At 50.9% G+C, this 20938-nt stretch overlaps 1 protein-coding gene across 3 annotated transcripts in view; it reads right to left on the minus strand.

The window, feature by feature from the left end:
- The window catches only part of WASHC1 (WASH complex subunit 1), a 113504-nt gene that overhangs the window by 85784 nt on the left and 6782 nt on the right, over window positions 1–20938 (minus strand). The gene's annotated exons all lie outside the window — the stretch shown is intronic.

The following is a 20938-nucleotide window of genomic DNA, read 5'->3' on the forward strand; positions in this document are numbered from 1 at the left end:
GCATTGGAGACGCCGCGGTGGAAATCATCGCAGCACTCCGCCGCCTTTTCACGCTCATCCCCCTCGCAGCGAAGGGGCTTTCACGGCACAGGCAAGTTTCAAGTTTCAAGTTCATTTATTAGGTGTAGCCCTGTGCGCCATTCGGCTCTTGAATCGGGTGCAACCGCAACAAACAAAAAAACAAAAACATGAACAAGAAAACATCTTAAAGTGACTGAGTGCAAACAGAAAATCCAAGAAAATACAACAAAATATTGCAGAAAAAGCACCGTACACCAACGCTGTGTGCAAAAATCCCAGTGGGATGCAAGTCAAACAACAACAACAACCACAAGACAACTTAAAAGGCGGAGCTGTGCGAACGAACCGCGTGAGTCGCGTCCATCGCGGCAGATGGCCACGGCCTCTGTCTACGTCGAGGGATCTCCGACTGGCGGTGCCTCCGTAGGCCGTATCTGGCCCTTGGGCGCTCTTACGGTTTCGCGAAGACGCAAAGAGACAAATTCGCGTGACGAAAAAGAGGAACTTCAATTTTTGTTTTTTTGCGCGCGTGATAAGATAGCGAAAAGATCAGAGATGCAGCCGAGTGAGATGAGTGGGAGAGAAATCAAACGCAGGGATGACAGAACCGGAGACGAGAGATACAGATTATCGAGGAGAGGAGACAAATGAGCGAGATAAGACACAGACGGGATAAGAATGTCGCAGGTAAAAAAAAGGACAGATGAGCGAGTTGACAAAAGAGATAACGGGGGGGGGGGGGGGGGATGAAATCTCTGTCGGAAAGAGGTAGAAGTTAAAGGTCATGTCCAGGCCGGACGACGTCATAATGCCTCGGGGCGTCGGAAAGGTACGACGTCGAATGGTCTGCCAGCACGCTCGCGCTCATTTTATTCTGTGGCCCGCGGACAAAATTTGGTTGACGAACAGTGGTCTCCATGGACTCCGCTAGCGCTCAACTACAGGGGGAAAAAATTAACCCGTAAAAACAGAGTTTTTCACTATAAATCATTTATATGCGTGGCATCGGTTTCATTTTATTATTCATTTCTGTTTTTCTTGAGTAAGAGTTTCATTTTTATCACATTGGTATTTTAAATTAAATATTAATTTTTTTTTTCCTAAAAAGTGGAAAATTTTGGAAAAAAAATTTCACGACAATAAATTGTCACGCACAACGAGTCTGTGTGCAAAATGTCAGCTCGATTGGATCACGGGAAGTGGGTTAAAAACGACCGAAAGATTTGCACGGTCGTAAGCGCGCAAGCAAGCAAGCAAGTGAACTTAATATAAAGGATTTAAAAATCACAGCAATTCCAAGGCATCACGTTGCTAAATGCAATCTCCAACAGCATGCAGGCGAGATAACCTCCCTCTCTCTCGTCTCTCTACTCTGAAGAAGGACCACTGCCCAACATTTCAATGTGCTGTGTGATTTTCACTCATTACATACAACCCATTGTGTATCATATTACTATACTCATACTGTTGGTTCTTTCGGTAAAAGTCCCGTAGGTAAAGAAAATAAATAATAAAATAATAAAATCACCACGTTTCGATTGCAACACAAGCATTCATCATCAGGTGCGACAATCACAGCATGAAATTTCAACCACAGCATGAAATTTCACGGTAAAATTTATTGCCGTGGTTATCACACCTGATGATGATTGCTCGTGTTGCAATCGAAACGTCGTGATTTTTTTTTCTACCCACGTGACTTTACCGAAAGAACCAAGAGTATGGATCCTTGCAGTCACGAAAACTTCACATCTAGAAAAAAGATCATATTACTATGAAAAAGGGCTGCACATGTCGCGTCAGCCACGGGGAATTGTTCGACCATAATTCACCGTGCTGGCCAGTACGGGTTGGTGAAAGGGGAGAGGGATCTTGCACCGGCTCGTGTATCACTCGCCACCGACGGGGTTGGCTGTCGTCAAGGATTGAACTCGGGTCACCGGACTCGTGGCGGCAGTGCACTAACCTCCGTGCCGATGCTCTCGCATCTAGTAGTAGGTTTTTACCCTTTAAACTGGCACAAAACTGACACCTTTATACAAGGCATCATGTTTGCAATAACCACAACACAAGCAGTCAAAATGCAAACAAAAAGAAACAACTCTGATAATGATAATAATATGCACTGTCCTTGAAGTTGATTGGTCCACACCCGACACAGCTTTTCTTAGAGCCTAGTCTCCATTGGTGTTGGACCAGATGACGCCAAAAGGCGTGCAACTCAAACACGGCGCACTATCAGAGTATTGAGAGCTCGGGGTAAGCATTTACACTATGAGACCTCCTTTACCAGTGGCAAAATATAGTAGTAGGTTTTTACCCTTTAAACTGGTACAAAACTGACACCTTGCTCTCGCATCTCTCCGCTTGTTATCAGCGTGAACGACGGACGGTGCGGAGGTTTGTTGGTTCGCACAAGACCGACACGAACCAGCAACATCACAGGACAAATAGTCCATTTGTAAAACAGACTTGAATGCGGCCTACGCTTTGGTGTTGACGTACCCCTTTTAATCACAACACATTAGTAAAATGCAGTCAGGATAGATTTCGAGCAATTCCCAGACCAAAAATGCATTGCCATTTCAGTGATGTAAGAACACAATTTCTACGCAGTTATATTTTTATTCAAACAAAAAAAAACCCCATGATGTTGGCTGCTATATCACACACACACACCCACATCAATAACGGGTTGTGAAAGGTTCAACGATGCCTCTGGGCCATTTGGATGAGACCCATAACCATTTCAGCCACACATGGGCAGCACTCCGTAAGACCGGTCCCCTCCTTTCATGTGACGGGCAGTCCAACAACCGCGGAAGATCTCACACCTGCCCACCCCCCTCTATTCCCAAACGCTGCCTCGATTTGCACGGCAGCTGCTCTCGCGTTCGCGAATCTCGCTGCTGCAAAATCAGCAGCGGGGGGGGGGGGGGGAAGGTGGGGGGATTGGAGCTTGTTCAGCGGAGCTCTGCGTCGCGCGTGTACCGTAAGCCCAACGGCCCGGCAGCGCACTCGTAACCCTCTTCATGCGAAACAATGCGACAGTCATCGCGTGCCACGGGTCAATCCACCGTTGGATGAAGTCCTCCGCCAAAGCCAGTCGCCGTCTCGCACGGGTGTCGCGATGCAACGCGTGGCCGGGAGCAGAACGTCACAAAGGTGGCGGGACGGCACACTCAACACGACAGCGATGTTCGTCGCGTGGCAATGAAAGGGACATTTTAATTGTCAGGCATGAAATTTAACCAAATTAAGAGCAGATCCAAAGCTAATGTGATGGGGTTTTTTTTTTGTGCAGTCACTGATGACCACCAACTTACTTAGCAACATTTCACTTATGCAGAAGAGCAGACATCTGCACCATAACGCAATTATGCAATTTAATGTAGCATTTAATAACGCATTTGAATTCAAGTTGCGGCCACATTAACCACCCACGATACGATCAAATAAAAATTTGCCAACTCTCTAACCAAAAGAGAGTTTCTGCTGGAGGTGCATTCCACGCTGCTTATTACCACCACTCGGCATATCGCAAAATCAAAGGGGATTAGGACATAAGAAAACGTAACTAACTGGAAAAACATGGCACGCCAATTTGAACGAAAGGGAAACATAACACGCAAATTAGAAGTAAACAATTAATTACACAAATTAAAACACAAATTGCGTGATGCAAGCAGCGTTCAATGGGCCCGGAGGTTTTGCCTGGAGGGTAAAATAAAGTGGCGGGTTTGAATTCTCACCGATGGCAGCCACCAAAGCACTCCTTGAGGCAAAGCTGCTGCTGGGCAATACGCGTTGTGCAAGTTGACCCTGGGGCAATTTATGAACCGAAGTAAAACCGTACAAGCCTCTTTGTCATTCCACTGCCGGATGAGGACCCTCATGATGTGCGGGTTGTGCCGATGAATGGAAGGTGAGATTGGTGAAGGTGGGGGAGAGCATAGATGCGGGAGCAATCGAAAACACTGTACGACTATTTCCTCTGCTGCCCACTACAATCCCGGTGGCTCCCAGCGATGACCCCATCTTGTTAGGAGATTAAGTGTCCCTTCGGTTCACTCGTGCGTGAGAACACCCAGCGGAAGCAGACATCGCAGAGCCGCAACTGAAAGCCCTTCAGGTGACCTCTGATCAACAAAGTGGTGGGGCACCGCTTTCTCACGCAGCCTGCTCCCGAAACTAATGTTCATTGCACCACAGTAAAACCGATGTTGTTAATTCTCACACAGCTGAAACGTTTTCCCAAATGAACTGCAGAAGCAAATGTAATTTTGCCTGTGTGTGTGTCTTTGTGGCAGTCATGGGTGACCGGGCTGAAACCACGGATGCATTTAAGCCGGTTTAATCGCAGGCGACTGCCGGGATTTGAACTCAACATCTCGGTGGTGGTGGTGGTGGGGCCACCGGCTCAGCGCTCTGACCTCTGAGCAACTTTGGTGAGCTCGAAAAAGTTGACGCTGAAAATTCACTCGTTACATCCGACCACACAACCTCATTTGCTTGGGCGTCTGGGACAGCTGTTTGTTTTGACGGTCGGCGAGCGCATTTCCGGCAAACGCTATCTCACGCAGCGCTGGCTCATTAGAGCCGAGAGTCGCGTGTGGCACAGACAGATTAGCTTCACCTTCCCAGGCTAAAGGAGATAAAAGACCCACGGAGACAAAAAAAATTATTAAAGCCTGCAAAACAGAGCATGTTTATTTCTCGTGATGAAAAAGCTGCGCCTTCGCATGCTATGAAAGAGAAAAGGACGAAGAACCCCCATAGTTTGAAGAATATTCGCCGCCCCCTTCTACCCACCCACTTCGCGTTTTAGGCCTTCAGAACTGGTCTCGTTTGCAAGCAAGCCTTTGATACCCAGGCACTCCAAAGGCATAACGCGAACCAAAGACTCCGACAGAAAGGACGCACGAAGGGCCACTAACTCTTTTTCGATTTAAAGCTTTCGTGACTGCAGGGATTCATCTTCTTGGTTCTTTCGGTAAAGTCACGTAGAAGGGAAATAATAAAATAATAAAAAATAAAATACAATTCTCACGACGTTTCGGCCACAACGCAAGCAGCCGTCCTCAGGTGAAGAACAGGTCTGTCGGAAACACAGCGTCTGAAATTCAGATTCCACGACAATTCTCTGGTCAGGGCGGGGTGTTACGGGCAATGCTGCCGTGCTTGGATGAGTGATGATGATCGTCGTCGTCGTCGTCACCATCGGCCATGATCTAGCCACTGCTGGATGATAAAGGCCTCTTCCACGGCCGTCCGTCACGCTCACGCATGAACCACTTTCATCAAACTTGGCAACGAGCGATACGCCGCCGCCGCCACCGTCATCATCGTTCCCCGCCGTCAGCCGCGGTCCATCCGCAGCTGGGCGAAGGCCTTCCAGAAGGCGTAGAACAAACCTCCGGCGATGGGTCTCTTCCATGCCAGGGGCCCACGCAACGGGGTCCCGGCGTCACCGCTCCACGTTCCACGTCGCACGTCCCCCCCCCGTGCTCGAAGGCCAAACCCACCACCCGCGTGACTTCAAGGGCGGGACCACACTCTGCCCGATTTGTTCATATACCCCCCCCCACAACCCCCCCTAAATCAACCTGACCCAAATTACATTCGGTCCAATTAGCGGGGGGGGGGGGCAATCGTAAAAAAAAACGTTTTAATTACGGTATAATTGGCCATTGTAGCCGACGAGGCGGGCGCTGACGACGCAGGGCTATCGTTATCCGCGGGCCGCGCGATGCATTTGACGAGCTGCGGGGGGTCGCGAGCAGCAGCTGGGGCGCGTGGGCGGTCGCCAACCTCGGTGCGGCGCTAATGGAGGCGGATCGCTAAGCGCTCCGCGCCACGCAGCCACGCCGACTCCCGTGGGCTCGCGAGACGGCGTCGGCCTTGTGCGCGCCGCGTGTGCTGCATGTACACGCGTGTGCATGCGTGTGGAGGAGCGGCCGTGGGGTGGTGCTGGTGACCCACCCCCCTCGTGCGCCGTGCCGGCCTCGCTTACAGCACTTGCCCCAACAGTTTGTTATGGCTATACGGGGGATCTTTGTCTCTGACGGGGAGGGGGGGGGGTGGTGGTGCAGCGGTAAGCATGCAGCGCTACGAACCCGTCAAACCGAGTTCGATTCCCGCCTACGGCCAACATCAGGGACGATTATCTGAACCGATCCAGGGCCTCACCGAGGTCGACTCGGCCTCAATTGAGTACCTTGTGCGGTGTGTAAATATCGCCACGAGGGAGACAAAGGCGGTCGGGCGTGGTGCTGGCTACCCACCCCCTCATTTGCTGTACCGGCCTGCGTAAGTGCCCATGAACAGCACTTGCCCCAACAGTCTGCGAAGGCTACACGGGGGATCTTTGTCATTGTGTGTGAAGCTAGAGTTACGACTGACAGTGGCAAACATTTTAACCCGTCCTGGGCCTCCCCTACGTCGACTCAGCCTTAAATGAATACTGTACCTGGTGCGGTGTGTAAACATCAGTACCAGGGAGACAGGCGGCACGCAGTGGTGTTAGCCACCCACCTTTTCGTGTGCTGCAACGGCCTTAATAGGCGCTCGCTAACAGCAATGACCTCAACCGTCTGGTAGGCGAAGAGGGATTTTTTTTGTCCGTGTGTGTGTGTACATATATGTTGTGCGTGGAGCTGCTAAGGGTCCAATCGTCGGCAAGTCCAGTCAGCTCCACCTGGGCCTCTCCCGTGACCTCCCTACCAGCGAGCATTCGACACGTCACATGGCCTCAAATTGCCCCTACCCCGGTGCAAGCTTTGCGGTGAATGGCGGCTATCATTGTCGTTGTTGTTTGGAGCTGTGGCGCAGTGGTTAGCGTGGTGCCCTATGAACCTGGTGACTTGAGTTTGACCGCTTCAAGTGATGAGTGATGTCTCAAACTGGTCACAATTCAAAAGGGAAAAGTGGGCTTTATATGCTCAAACAAGTGGAGTGTGCTAATTCACAGACACGAGTAGGCGGGACTCTCTCTTTTATTCCGGCATTCACAAATGGCAGCGCGACAAAGTGTCCCGTCATTTGGACATTCATAGCAGCAAAACAATCTGAACAATCTCGATAACTGGGCCGTGCCCATGTGCTCCGTGTGCACGTTGTCAACTCGGACGTTGCGGCTCTGAAGCGTTGAGAGGGTTGAACGAACCAGCTATTCAAGCCCTGCGCCGAGGCCTCGGCAAGGTAAGGTAATTTACCCTTTTTACCGGTAAAAGGGTAAAGGTGTCGACATGCCAAGGGGTAAGGGTAAAAGGTAGGGTAAAAGTAAGCTCGTTGCTTTTTACCTTTTACCTTACCTGCTAAAGGGTAAAAGGTAGGGTAGAGTGATTGTATTGTGGTAAGGTAAAAGGTAGGGTAAAGGTAGGCTCGTTGTTTTTACACTTTTACCTTACCTTGCCGAGGCCTATCTGAGCCCGCGGACTAAAACTAAACTTACTTTTTTTTTTATTTCACCAGGGTAACGTCCCACTGAGCTTCATAGCTCTTTCTCAGAAGCGACACGGCACTTACAATTGCTAGCTCAACGAAGCAAGCGGCTAATCATCGCGTGGAAATTTACAGAGGCCAAATAACTCTCAAACGCATGTTTTTTCCGGAGAAAATTCCACACAGGCCACGGGGAGAGAGAGCGAGAACACTCAAACTCCAAATATACAGCAGGTGTCAAGGGTCGGGATCGAACCCACTGCCTCCTGTACACCAGGCGAGGTAGTTAACATCTCGCCACTAGTAATAGGTTTTTACCCTTTCAACTGGTACAAAAACTGACACCTTTATACAAGACATCATGTTTGCAATAACCACAACAGAAGCAGTCAAAATGAAACAACTCTGATGATGATAATGATATGCACTGTCATTATCATCATCAGAGTTGTTTATTTTTGTTTGCATTTTGACTGCTTGTGTTATGGTTATTGCAAACATGATCCCTTGTATAAAGGTGTCAGTTTTTGTACGAGTTGAAAGGGTAAAAAACCTATTACTATATTTTGCCACTGGTAAAGGAGGTCTCATAGTGTAAATATCTAGCCACTACATACGCAGCGGCCACAAAAAGACAAAGAAAGTGTTGGGCAAATGCCGTTCACGAGTAGCACCTACACAGAGGGGGTGTGTGGCTAGCACCACACTGGGCCGCCTTTGTCTTCCCAGTGACGATGTTTACACACCACACACCGGGGACTCGTTTGGAGACCAGTCGACCGAGGGGGTAGGAGGCCCAGGACCGGTTCAGAAATGCCGTCACCGGCGTTGACCGCGAGCGGGAATCGAACTCGGGTCGCCGGGTTCTCAGCGCGGAGCCGATCGCCGTGCCGCAGCTCCCAAAACATTGACCTGTGACCCCTGTCACGTGCTGCTGTTGCTGCCGACACCGCTGCCGCCACCAGCTAGGCATATACGTAATGTGGCAGGTGTTCTGTTGGTAATGGAACAATTTTGGAGGCCCCTTTTTTTTTTATTTCGGTTGTAATATGAAAGAAAAAAAAATACACGGCAACAAAAAAAAAACCCATCATCTCTGCATCAATCGTGAGCAGCCCAACTGAAATTAACTCCTAGCAGGTCCCATGTGTCTCCGTGTGAATGCGTGTGCGCACGCGCGTCCGTGCGCGTGTGCGCGTGTTTGCGTGTACGGGGCGGCGCGCGCGCTTGCGCTCCGAACCCGGCGACCCGAGTTCCATTCCCGCTCACGGCCAACATCAGCGACGAATATCTGAACCGGTTCTGGGCCTCCCCTAAGTCGACTCAGCCTTAAATGAGTACCTGGGGCAGTGTGTAAACATCGGGTGTGGTGTTGGCCACCCACCCCATCGTGTGCAATGTTGGCCTTCCTAGGTACTCGCTAACACCACTTGTACCAACAGTTTGTTAAAGTCTACATGGGGGATCTTTGTCTTTGCAAATTAGTGTGGAGGGTGGAGTAGTGGTGCAGCGATCAGCGCTCTGCGCTAGGAAATCGGCGACCGGAGTTCGATTCATGCTCACGGCTAAATATTTGAACCGGTCCTGGGCCTCCCCTAGGTCAACTCGGCCTCAAAGGAGTACCCGGTGCGGTGTGTAAACATCGCCACTGGGGAGACAAAGGCGGTCGAGCGTGGTGCTGCCCACACACCTCCTTGTGTGCCGTGTCGGCCTTCACAGGTGCTCGTAGCAGCACCTACCACTGTGCCGTACGGGGGGACATTTGTGTTACGTATTTGTGCGTGTGGAATTGGGTATTCAATCCACCTGTGCTGCCCCCTAACACCACCATGTATGTCTCTATTTAAGTAACGGATTAACACTGAGCCCACTCGCGCGGCACAGCAACACCGCCGAGGTCAACCCAGCGTATCAGCAATCGCGGTATTAATCCCGAAGCTATTACGCAAAGCATCTCGAAAGCCAAGTGCACGTTAACGTGGCCTCCCCTCCCGAGTGGCCTCTACTCCTGACCTTCGCTCAACATCAATTTACCTGGCCGCCCATCACCGTTTCAAGCCCTGACATAAGGTGGGGGGGGGAGGGGGGAGCGGGGAAATAACACAAAAATAAAGATGAAGAGAGAGGGGAGGGAAATGTAAAACCTGTCTTAATAAATATCAAGGTCTGACCCGAAACATGAAAACAATTTTAGTTCGGCAAATCCACTGCACGCTGTTGTCGAGAACGGCAAATTCGCCGTTAATGGAGGGCGCTCAATTCACTCTCAATCGCTGCAATGGCAGCACCAGTACAGCAGAGCGGTGGAGCAACGGTTTGCGTGCTACGCTCTTTTTAGAAATCCGAACTGGTCCTGAGCTCCCTGCCTCCTACACCGCACAACCTCCCCCCAACCCCCCCCAACTCCACCCTCCGCCCCGCCAGCCACTGCCAGCAAAATAGCATTGACGAGATGGGTCAGAGTGGGGGAGGCCTTCGTCCAGCAGTGGACTCAATAAGGGCCTTAATGAAAAATCGGAGCATGGAACCGTTCTGAAAAGAGGCCTCACGCCAGCATTTTCGATTTGGGCACCAAATTTCGTGCCAGCAAAATAAATTGAGTAAAGCAAAACAATCAATATGCGTCGAGAGGGAAAGAGTTAATAGACCAATTTCGTAATTACAAAAGGCACAGCCAGGAGTGCACTTCCCAGCGAGTAATTCATTCGGTTTTAATTTTGCGTACATATTTGATGCTATTCTATTTCCCGTTCATCTTTAAATTCCCCCAATTTCCGACCTAAATGACCACTGAGAGTGGCTGGGAATTACCGAGCGCAGTTTGACTTCGCTCGCTCTTTGGCGGCGGGGGCATCGTCTTCAACGCTCGCCCACAGAGACAAAGATCCCCCCCCCCCCCCCCGTGTAGCCTTAACAGACTATTGGGGCAAGTGCTGTTAGCGAGCACCTATAAAGGCACGCGCACACGCACACGCACGGAGGGACATCCCCCGCTGTAACCCGTTGGGGGTCGCCCTCACCCCCTTCACCCCCTACAGTCCCTCCTCCCCCCCTCGCCACCTCACACCCCCCACCCACCCCACCCACCCCCCCTTATCCTCTGCGCTGTCGGGCAACGGGACTCTCAGCTTCGAGCCCTCGATGTGAAGAGAGGTGATGGGGGGGGTGGGGTGTGGCACTACAAGAAAACAAAATAATGTCAACGCCACCACGGGGGGAGCAGAAGGGGGAGAGCAGGGGGGTGTGGGCGGGGAGGGGCGGGGAGGGGGGGGGCATCGAGATTGAGCGGGCGACACGACGACACGCGGCGAACACAAGTCACCCACGCGCGGCGGAGCCGACGTTCAAAAAGAAAAAAAGAGAAAATTAACGACGACGATGCCTACCGTCTTCTTCTTCTAATTGGCTTCCCCTTTGCGGTTAACGGACAGCCTAATAGCAGCGCTGGGCTTTGGAGCGGAGCGTGCGTCTCACACGGAATGTTACGGGCTGTCCACAAAGGGGGGGGGGCGGGGGGGGGGGGGGAGTGTGGTGAGGAGGGGGGAGTTCCACGTGGGAGGGCCGCGTATCCCGAAGCTCTCGGCGCAATTAGAAAACCCGCAGGCCCGGCCTACGTTGGGGCGGCCGCCGAACCGCCGCGGGGAGGAAGGAGCGACCCGCGTCATAATTACAGGTGAGGCTGCCGCAGAGAGGAGGAGGAGGAGAGGATACGGGAGCCCACGGGAGCCCACGGGAGCCCACGGGAGCCCACGGGAGCCCACGGGAGCCCACGGGAGCCCGTCGCTCCGAGACGCTCACTCCAATACGCGGGTCTCGCGAGCCCATATTGTGTAAGCGATCGTTTTTTTTTTCCCACCCCCCCCTCCCTCCCGGAAATGTTTTCCCGAGCCGTCGGCGTCACGTCACGGCGAGACGAAGGCACCACGCGGAGGCCTCGCAGAAAAGCGGGAGCCTTCGCAAAGGGAGGGCCGGCCCGTGGAAGCGGATTTCACAGAGCTACCGCCGAGATCGCTTTGAAGTGGCAATCGCTGTCCCGGCACAGTAGAGGGCAGCACTTTCACCAGCCACACTGCCACTGACTAGACGAGCAGTCGTCGCATTGCAGCAAACCGGTCATTTTCATTCTCACAGCTGGAATGTCGCAAAAGCAAGCGCAGAACCCGATGTAACGCGATGTAACGCGATGGCTCTTTTGCGCAGTCATCGGTGACTGGGTTCAGACCATCAACTTACGTTGGTTGAGAACTCAGCTTAATAACAACCCACTGATTTCTGCACGAGTCTGTGTCACTCGTGACCATAAACTCACGACGTTTGAGAATCCTATTTAATCACAGGAAACAAACCTGGGTTCGAACCCAGATTCTCAGCCATGCCAGCTAGCCACTCTGACCTGTGATCTTTGCAGCCAATCTCTTGGACAGGTGATTTTTGCATTTCTCAAACACGGATTATTGCATTGGGCGACGCTTGCAGGGCAATCTTCGGTTTGTGAGCAGTCACACGGCAGCATCCAATCTGCGCGTGAATAAACGTGGAATTAGACGGGATTGTAAACCAAGCAAAAAAATAAAACGATTTCCCACTGAGCTACGTAGCTGTTGTTCAGAAGCGACCTGGTCACAAACGATAGCTCAACGAAGTGGCTCATCAAGTGGAAAAATGTATAGCGGACAAATACTCTAAACACGTGTCGATCCTAAATGTCAAGGGAAAAACCGGAGGACCGGGAGAAAAATCCACGCGACAACGGGGAGAACACGCAAACTCCCAATATCCCGGTGTCAGGGTTGGGATCGAGCCCACGACCTACTGGAGAGACTTCAGCTATCATTTGTGGCCAGCTCGCTTCTGATAAAAACCTTTACAGCTCAGTGGGCCTTCACCTGGTAAAATAGAAAAGTTTATAGTTTAATAGTTTTTAAACAAACCTTTAATCACACTCAAAGGTCCGCTAAAGGTAGGTTTCGCAAGACGCCTTTGCTCTACTGGCATTTGCTGGTCTCCCTGTAGTCGACAGAGTTTTGGGGGAGTTTGACAAAGATGCACGTAGTCCAGCAACCCTTGCCTGCAAAGCACCGGAGGGCAAAGGTCGCAAACGAGTTTTGATTCCTTACCCGTACCCGTACCCGGCCGCACCAGGGTCGCAATCGGGGTACCCGTACCCTACCCGATACCCGGCCGTACCCGTACCCGGCCGGGTATCGGGTAGGGTACGGGTACCCGATTGCGACCTCTGGGATGAAGCCATGTTGCAGGCGCGGGTGGGTTGATTCTAGGAACTTGAATTGTGAGAAGAGACAAGACGTTGGGAAATGAGTGACAAACGGTGACTCGCCAGTGACTCACGGCTTACCCATACCCGGCCGCACCAGGGTCGCAAACGGGTACCCGTACCCGTACCTGGCCAGGTACGGGTAGCCGGGTATCGGGTAGGGTACGGGTATCGGGTACCCGGTTGCGACCTCTGCCGGAGGGCAGGCGCGCGCCACCTCGCCCGGATGAACATAAAGAGGGCGGCAGCATCAGCTGCATCAGCTGCATCAGCTGCATCAGCTGCATCAGCAGCATCAGCTGCATCAGCTGCATCAGCTGCATCAGCTGCATCAGCTGCATCAGCGGCATCAGCTGCATCAGCGGCATCAGCTGCATCAGCTGCATCAGCTGAATCAGCTGAATCAGCGGCATCAGCTGCATCAGCTGCATCAGCTGCTTCGCCTGTTTTTTATCAGTTTTTTGTCAACGCTGTCAATTTGGCAGCGTGAGCGAGAGGGGTTATTCAGTTCGATGCTTCAACGACCTTCCCTAAACGCCAACGGGGGGGTCACAGACGCTCGCCTTCACTTCCCTGAAGGGGCCATGAATTATTTCGCACCTTGGGGGGGTTCATTAGGGATTGCAACCGCGGGATCGCGGTAGGGGATCTGGAGCTTGGGGACTTGTTTTGTTTTTGATACACGTGGTCTCTTGCTCCCCCCCTCTCCTGAACCTCCCGCTCGGCAAAACCCGTGCCAACGCAATCGGGGGGGGAAAAAAAAAAACACGATTGGCGGCTACATTCTTTGTCATTATTATTTTCTCCACAATTTCGTTCCGATTGTGGTGTTGGCCGTCACGTCCTGAAACGTCCATTCAAATCACTCGCAGGGCGGTACAACCACCAGGAAACGGGCATCACACAGAGCTACCCCCCCACCCTCCCCCCCCCCCAAGATCCCTTCGAACGACCTCTGTTCCCGCACAGCAGAGGGCGGCATTTCTCACCCTTCCCCGCCACCGGCTGTAATGTCAGCCGCGTGACAAATCAAACCGACGTTTCATTTCTCACCGCGACAATTCAGGACAATGACGCTCGGAAACAGATTCCACGTGACGGCTTATTACACCCAAGCCGTTGGTGACCGGACGGAGGCCGCCAACTCGCGACACGCGAGAACGCGGACTCTCATCGCAAGGGCGGCTGCCCGAATTAAAACCCAAGGATTCTGAGAGCAGTGCCGGCTGAGTGCTCCGACCTCCGAGTCGACCCGGGAGCCCTGCCCAGAAGTCGCAAACGGGTTTTGATTCCTTACCCCGTACCCGTACCCGGCCGCACCAGGGTCGCAAATGGGTACCCGTACCCGTACCCGGCCGGGTACGGGTACCCGTTCCCTACCCGTACCCGTACCCTACCCGAAATGAGTGACAAACGGTTACTCACCAGTGACTCACGGCCTACCCGTACCCGTACCTGGCCGCACCAGGGTCGCAAACGGCTACCCGTACCCGGCCGGGTACGGGTAGCCGGGTATCGGGTAGGGAACGGGTATCGGGTACCAGGTTGCGACCTCTGGCCCTGCCTCACCAGCGGCGAGCGTTCAATCTCGAGATGCCTCCGATCGAGCCCGGTGTTGCCGACGACGGCAAAGTGAGCGAGAACGAAACCGCGTCCGCTCCGCTCGAGACGAATATGCGGAAAAGCCGCCAGTTCCGCCCCCCCCACCCTAAAGCAGAAAGCGAACGACGCATCTAGCAAATGGAGTTAGTGCCTCGGCACGTTTCGTACGGTCTCACTCGTGAACACGTGACGCGCGACCCCAGGGCGATTCACGCGGTACCCCCCTCTCTCTCTTCTCCACGCGCCAAAGTGGATTACGTTCATTTGCCGCGGCGATATTCTTTTTTTTTTGGGGGGGGAGGGGGGGTCGAGGGGGAGGTAGAAAATTTGAGGCTGCGAGGGTGGGTGCGCGAACGCGCGTTACTAGCAGCTTCGTCCAGGTCGCGGCCGGCTTCAATTAAACGAGGAGGAAGACGCACGCCGACTCGCGGACTCTGCAACGCTTTCCAGACGTGCGGAGGCGTTTCCGTTCGCAACGGTAGCCGTGAGAACAAGACGACGTCACACGACGACGCGTTGACGTCACCGCGTTGGGCCGCAGAGGCTCATGCATCTCGCACTCGTTGCTGTGCAACCCCTCTCGTTAACTTTGGCAGATATTGTGCGCGCGTGTTCAACTTCTTCCGCGCCATGCGTAGCCAACCGTGCTAATCGTTGGTGCGGGGGCGGGCGGGAGACGCATGAAGAGAAACGCTAAAACAGCAGCCGTGGAAGCAAAGGCGTGCACGGCCGCACAGCGCGCAAATTAAATCCATCGGACGGAAACAAATGCCGCAGGGTCGCCGTATTTGCTGGGCCAGGAAACAAACAAATCAATAGTTTGCCGCTCGGTTCAACGAGGGACGACACGAGAGCCCTTGGACGAGCACCGGGGGGGGAATGGGGTTGCAACCGGCGCCTGCCCCCCCAGAAGCGCAGCCAGAGCTAGCCTGCAGCCTTATAAACTGGGTGCAACCCTTCGCTGACCTCTGAACCTTTGTTTTAAGAAGCATCAATACCTCATTTTGGAGTTGTCAATTCTATTTTTTTTTTTCCCCTCGATTGGCTCGGGCATTGCTAGAGCCGAGCAGTTTTGTGTGTGTGTGCGCGCGTGCGCATGTGTTTTGGAGCGGTGGCGCAGTGGTTAGCGCGCACTGAGCTACGAACACGGGGACGAGAGTTCGATTCCCGTATCACGGACAACATCGGTGACAAATATCTGAACTGGTTCTGGACCTCCCCTAAGTCGACTCGGCCTTAAATTAGTATCTGGGGCAGTGTGTAAACATCAAGACTGGGAAGACAAAGGCGGCCAGGCGTAGTCCTGTCCACCCACCCCCTCTCGTGCCGCACCGGCCTTCATAGATGCTCACAAACAGCATTTTCCCCAACAGCCTGTTATAGGATAATTGGTTTTTTACCCTTTTATCTGGCAACAAAACCGACACCTTTTTTGCAAGGAGTCATGTTTGCATAGACCACAATACCTGCAGTCATAATGCAAACAAAAAACATAACTCTGATGGTGTTGGACCAGGTCCAACACCATGTGAGACTAGGCTCTAAGGAAAGCTGTCTCGGGTGTGGACCAATCAACTTCAAGGACAATGCATACATTATCAGAGTTATGTTTTTTGTTTGCATTATGACTGCAGGCATTGTGGTCTATGCAAACATGACTCCTTGTTAAAAAAGGTGTCAGTTTTGTTGCCAGATAAAAGGGTAAAAAACCAATTATCATATTTTTTATTCTGGCAAATGAGGTTCCAATGGTGTAAAAGCCTGTTATAGGCTATACGGAGAGAATCTTTGACTTTGTATATGAGTGTTTCACATGCAGTGGGGATCGGCGGTGTAGCGTTTCGGCACAACGCGTTGCGGACCCGGAAACCCGAGTTCGATTCCGACTCGTGGCCAAAATCAGCGGCAAATAATCTGAACTGGTCCTGGGACTCCCCTAGGTCGACTGGCCCTTCAATGAGTACCTGGTACTGTGCCTAACCTTCACATTGACAAGACAAAGGCGCTAACAGCTGTTGCCCAAAACAGTCCGTCAAGGACTATATGGGAGTAATCTGTCTTTGTTTACATGCAATTCATATATATATATGTACACAGCAGATCATGGATTATCCAGAGGCTTCGGAGGGGAAAGGGGGCACTGGATTTTCAAAAACGCCGGAAATCACTAAATCGTTATTTAAAATTAAAACTAGTTCATGAAGCCTGTCTTCGTCAGGCAAAAGTTGTCAATAGATGTAATAATGAACCCGACATTATTTTATTTTGTTCAATTCATATCTACACTCAAACACTAACTACTACTCAAAAATGTTGACGACTTCATTAAACTTGTTATATTTAAAGATATACCCATCAGAAACCGCTCAATTTAAATATTCCGCAGTTTTTTTATTACAAAGAACAAAACATTATCAACTCAATAGTCTATGAGGGGAAGCTCTTATCTTTTGCTGTTTTCGAATTATTGCGATTTCAACATTATAAAATGCTTATTTTTTTAATTCAAAACTGCTTTATTCCGAAATATTTAAAAAACAATAAAAGATAGAACGATGGTTCTAGATTTAATTTTATTTGCCGTTATACGCTCTATTAAACGGAAAAAAAACGCAATGTTATATTTTGAACGGTTTCTGAATAACACCAGGCACACACATGTTCATGGGGTACTTAAATTCGATATTTGGGGGCCTTAAAACAAAAAAATTTGGATTTTCACATTTGTGCTGTTGTTTGTGTCCTAAAAGCTACCTATGTCTAGTGACATAGAATGGGTCACTGGGGCGCTTAGCGCTGGTTACTGACAGAGAGCGGTATTGTGGGTGTAGTAGCCCGTTCTGCCAGCAGGGCACGTGATAGGCGGGGGTAAGAGATGTAGGGCAGAGGTCGCAAGCGGGTACCCGATACCCGTACCCTACCCGATACCCGGCTACCCGTACCCGGCCGGCTACGGGTACCCGTTTACGACCCTGGTGCGGCCGGGTACGGGTACGGGTAAGGAATCAAAACCCGTTTGCGACCTCTGATATTGGGTAAAGGTGACAGATGGGACACGTGGGGTTCCAGAAGGGGGCGTGGCCGAGGGCGGAGCCAGGCGACGCTGGGGAGGATAAAAGGGAGGCCCCGACGCTGAGTCGGGGCTGTCGTTTGGAATGGAACCTGTCATCTGCGCAAGTCTTCACCTCCTCGGCGTTGTGGGTCAGGCAGTGTGCCGGCTGTCCGGACAGCCGGCACACTTCCGTCTTCAGGTGGAACCGTCACAGCACGATAGCTGTATCAAGTAAGAGAAATTCCAAGAAAACAGTCCTTGTAGATATACTGGTTGAGAACCAAGGTTGACAGAAGGTAGTTGGTTTGTTTGTTTGGAGTTGTGGAACACATCAAAACAACGTTGAAGTTGTCCCCTGTACTGTGGATGTAGAGAATAAACGTGTGTGCCTCCTACTATTAGTGTCTCTGAAGTTACTAGTACATATGTACCAAATTTCAGCTTTCTACCTTGTCGGGAAGTACCCTGGAGGTTTTTGAGACGTACAGATTAAGGTCTTTGTTTATGTAGACAGCTTACTTTTGCGCATTCTTGCAAAACATAACGTTTTAGGTTTTTTTGGGGAAATTTTTTCGTGTGTTTTTAATGTTTACCATGTGAAATTGGCATCAATAAACATACAAAGACAAAAATAAATACCCTATTGTCAAAAGTTATCGTGTTTATTCTCCCGTAAATGTGGTGCATGGGTGATGTATACGCGTGCAGTATTTTCATTGTTTCTGTTGTATGTAGTGTATAATTTACTGTATGTAATATTTGACACTAAAATCACACATAGCTGCATTTTTTGTCACACACATGGTACCGATCGCCGGACCGCAGCGGACTTGCCGGTTTCGACGGATCAGCACCGAGACCGCCGGATAATGTTGGCAGCCTTATTAATCGCGAGGTGCCGGATAACCGATGATCGACTGAACACACTTTAGAAACACGTTCGGGAAGAAGACATACGCTTTATATCTCTCGTTTTGCGTGAAAATTACTTGCTCGCAATTTTAGTTGGCTATGAATTATTCCGCGAAAGGTAATGATCGTACATTTGTGAATTGCATGCACGATGTACGTCAGGGGGGGTGGGCGGTCGATATCGTTCGAATTACACTTTTTTTCCCTGCCGTGAAAAAACTCTGCACGCCAGGGAGTCCATTAGGTACTAACGAACATCGCGGAAAGGCAAATGTCTTAAAACAAAAATTAGAAATAAACAAACCCAATCTATCAACAACGTCATTAAGGGGCGAGACATTAAATCTTAATCGGCCGCATTAATCACCGACGCATTTGCTCCTCGAGGTAACCATTACATAATTACCGTGATCAATGCGGGGTTGGGTGTTTGGGAAATCTCACGAGGATTCCTGTCGCTGTTCGGTTGTTGTTGTTGGAAGCGGCGCGGCGGTCGACGCGATCAAGTCGTCGTCGTCGTCGTCGTCGTCGTCACAACTACCGACGACCGTCACGGCGAGCTGCCACCTACGCTAGCCAATTTTTGACAGGCACGGGGCGCTCTCTCGCTCGTTGCACCAGACACTTGCCCGCCCGCTAAAGCCGCCGCGTGGGCTGTAATTGCGAGTAATTATACGGAAATGTGCAACCTAAGTGGTGGCTGACTGCTAAAGGGGAAAGAGGTGGTATATCGTTAATTGGTAACAGAGAGCCAAGATGATGACGGATTCTGTCCGACTGATGCGGGGGGCCCCGTTTATAAATCATCTCCGAAGCAGCCGTGACGAGGTTCTGTACGGTTTGGCTTCGTAGCTTCGTTGACAGAGACCGCAGCGTGGGAGGAAGATTGAATGCTGGCGGTGGAGTCGTGGCACAGTGGTTGGCGCGCTGCACCATGAGCCCGGAGACATAAAATCTGATTCCCAATTGTGGCCAACATCAGTGGCAAGTGATATTGAAACTGGCCCTGGGCAACCGCTGTGGCAAGATGTCACGTCCATCGCCTGGTACGCAGGAGGTCGTGGGTTCGATCCCGACCCTGACGCCTGCTGCTGTATATTTGGAGTTTGCATTTCTCTCTCCCCGTGGTCGCGTCGATTTTCCTCCGGGCCCGCCGTGTTTTCCATCCCACATTGAGTAATGTGCGCTTAAGAGTATTTGGCTGCTATTAATGTCCACGTGATAAGCCACTTCGTTGAGCTATCATTTGTGGCCGGGTCGCATCTGAAAAAAAAGAGCTGTATAGCTCAGTGGAGCCTTGCCTGGTGAAATAAAATATAGTAAAAAAATAGAAACCAATGTTCTCCGACCCGAATCAACCATAGTGGTGAAGTATGGTCAAACAACTATCAAAACTGTCATGGCGTGGGAAGGCCTTCATCCAACAGTGGCTTGACAAAGGCACTGTAAAATACTGTTGTCGTCATTCAACCGATGCAACACCATGGAGACACAAACCACCCATACAGTAAAACCTTGGATTGCGAGCATAATTCGTTCCGTGTTTGTAATCCAAAGCACTCGTATATCAAAGCACTTGTATATCAGTGGTGATCACGTGACGCTCGGCAAACAAAGCGTATACACGTACTACTCGTGTTGCAAGACCTCGCTCGTTTATCAAATTAATATTTGTTTAAAATTTTTACTCGTCTTGCAAAACACTCGCAGACCGAGTTACTCGCAATCCAAGGTTTTACTGTATTTACAAACGAGCCTCCTGATTGGAAAACACAGTTGAAAGTGGCTTTGAGCGATTCCTTTAAAACATGCGTACGTGCACGTATATGACGAAGAACCGATATTGACGAATACGATGAGACTTTCGACAACTCCAAAGAAAAGCTCAAACATCAAAACAATATTACCCCCCCACCCCATCAATGAAACTGGTCATGGAAATGAGATCAGGAGAAAAAAACCGCTTCATGTATATCATTAACTGTAGTGGCTACACATAATCGATGTGGGTGTCATAAAAGCCACAGTGGCACAAACAATACGAGGGATTAAATCTCATGCCCGTGTTCAGGATGAAGCTTTAAACGTCTCCTGCTGTAATTGTCAATGCTTTTGTTCCTTCTCCAGCATTCAATGCGTAAGTCTTAAAGGCTTGCAGCACACGGTAGTTAATGTCTCGCCAAGGTGGCGAGGCGTTAACTTCCTCGCCTGGTGTACAGGAGGTCGCGGGTTCGATCCCAACCCTGACGCCTGCTGTTGTATATTCGGAGTTTACGGTGTCTCTCTCTCTTATCATCATGACGATGGCTAGGAGATGTTAACTACCTCGCCTGGTATACAGGAGGTCGTGGGTTCGATCCCAACCCTGACGCCTGCCGTATATTAAGATTTTGCGTGTCTCGCTCCCCATGCCAGCGTGGATTTTCCCCCGGGTCCTCCGGTTTTTCCCTGCACATTTAGAACAAACGTGCGTTTAGATTGTTTAGCTGCGAGACATTTCCACGTAATAAACCACTTGGTCACGTTATCATTTGTGGCCGGGTGGCTTCTAAAAAAATAGCTATACAGATAGTCCCCGAGTTACGATGGTCCGACTTACGATATTTCGATCTTACGATGCGGATAGTGATACC

This window comes from Lampetra planeri, chromosome 38 (genome assembly GCF_965212315.1).
Source record: "Lampetra planeri chromosome 38, kcLamPlan1.2.h2, whole genome shotgun sequence".
Classification (NCBI taxonomy): Eukaryota; Metazoa; Chordata; class Hyperoartia; order Petromyzontiformes; family Petromyzontidae; genus Lampetra; species Lampetra planeri.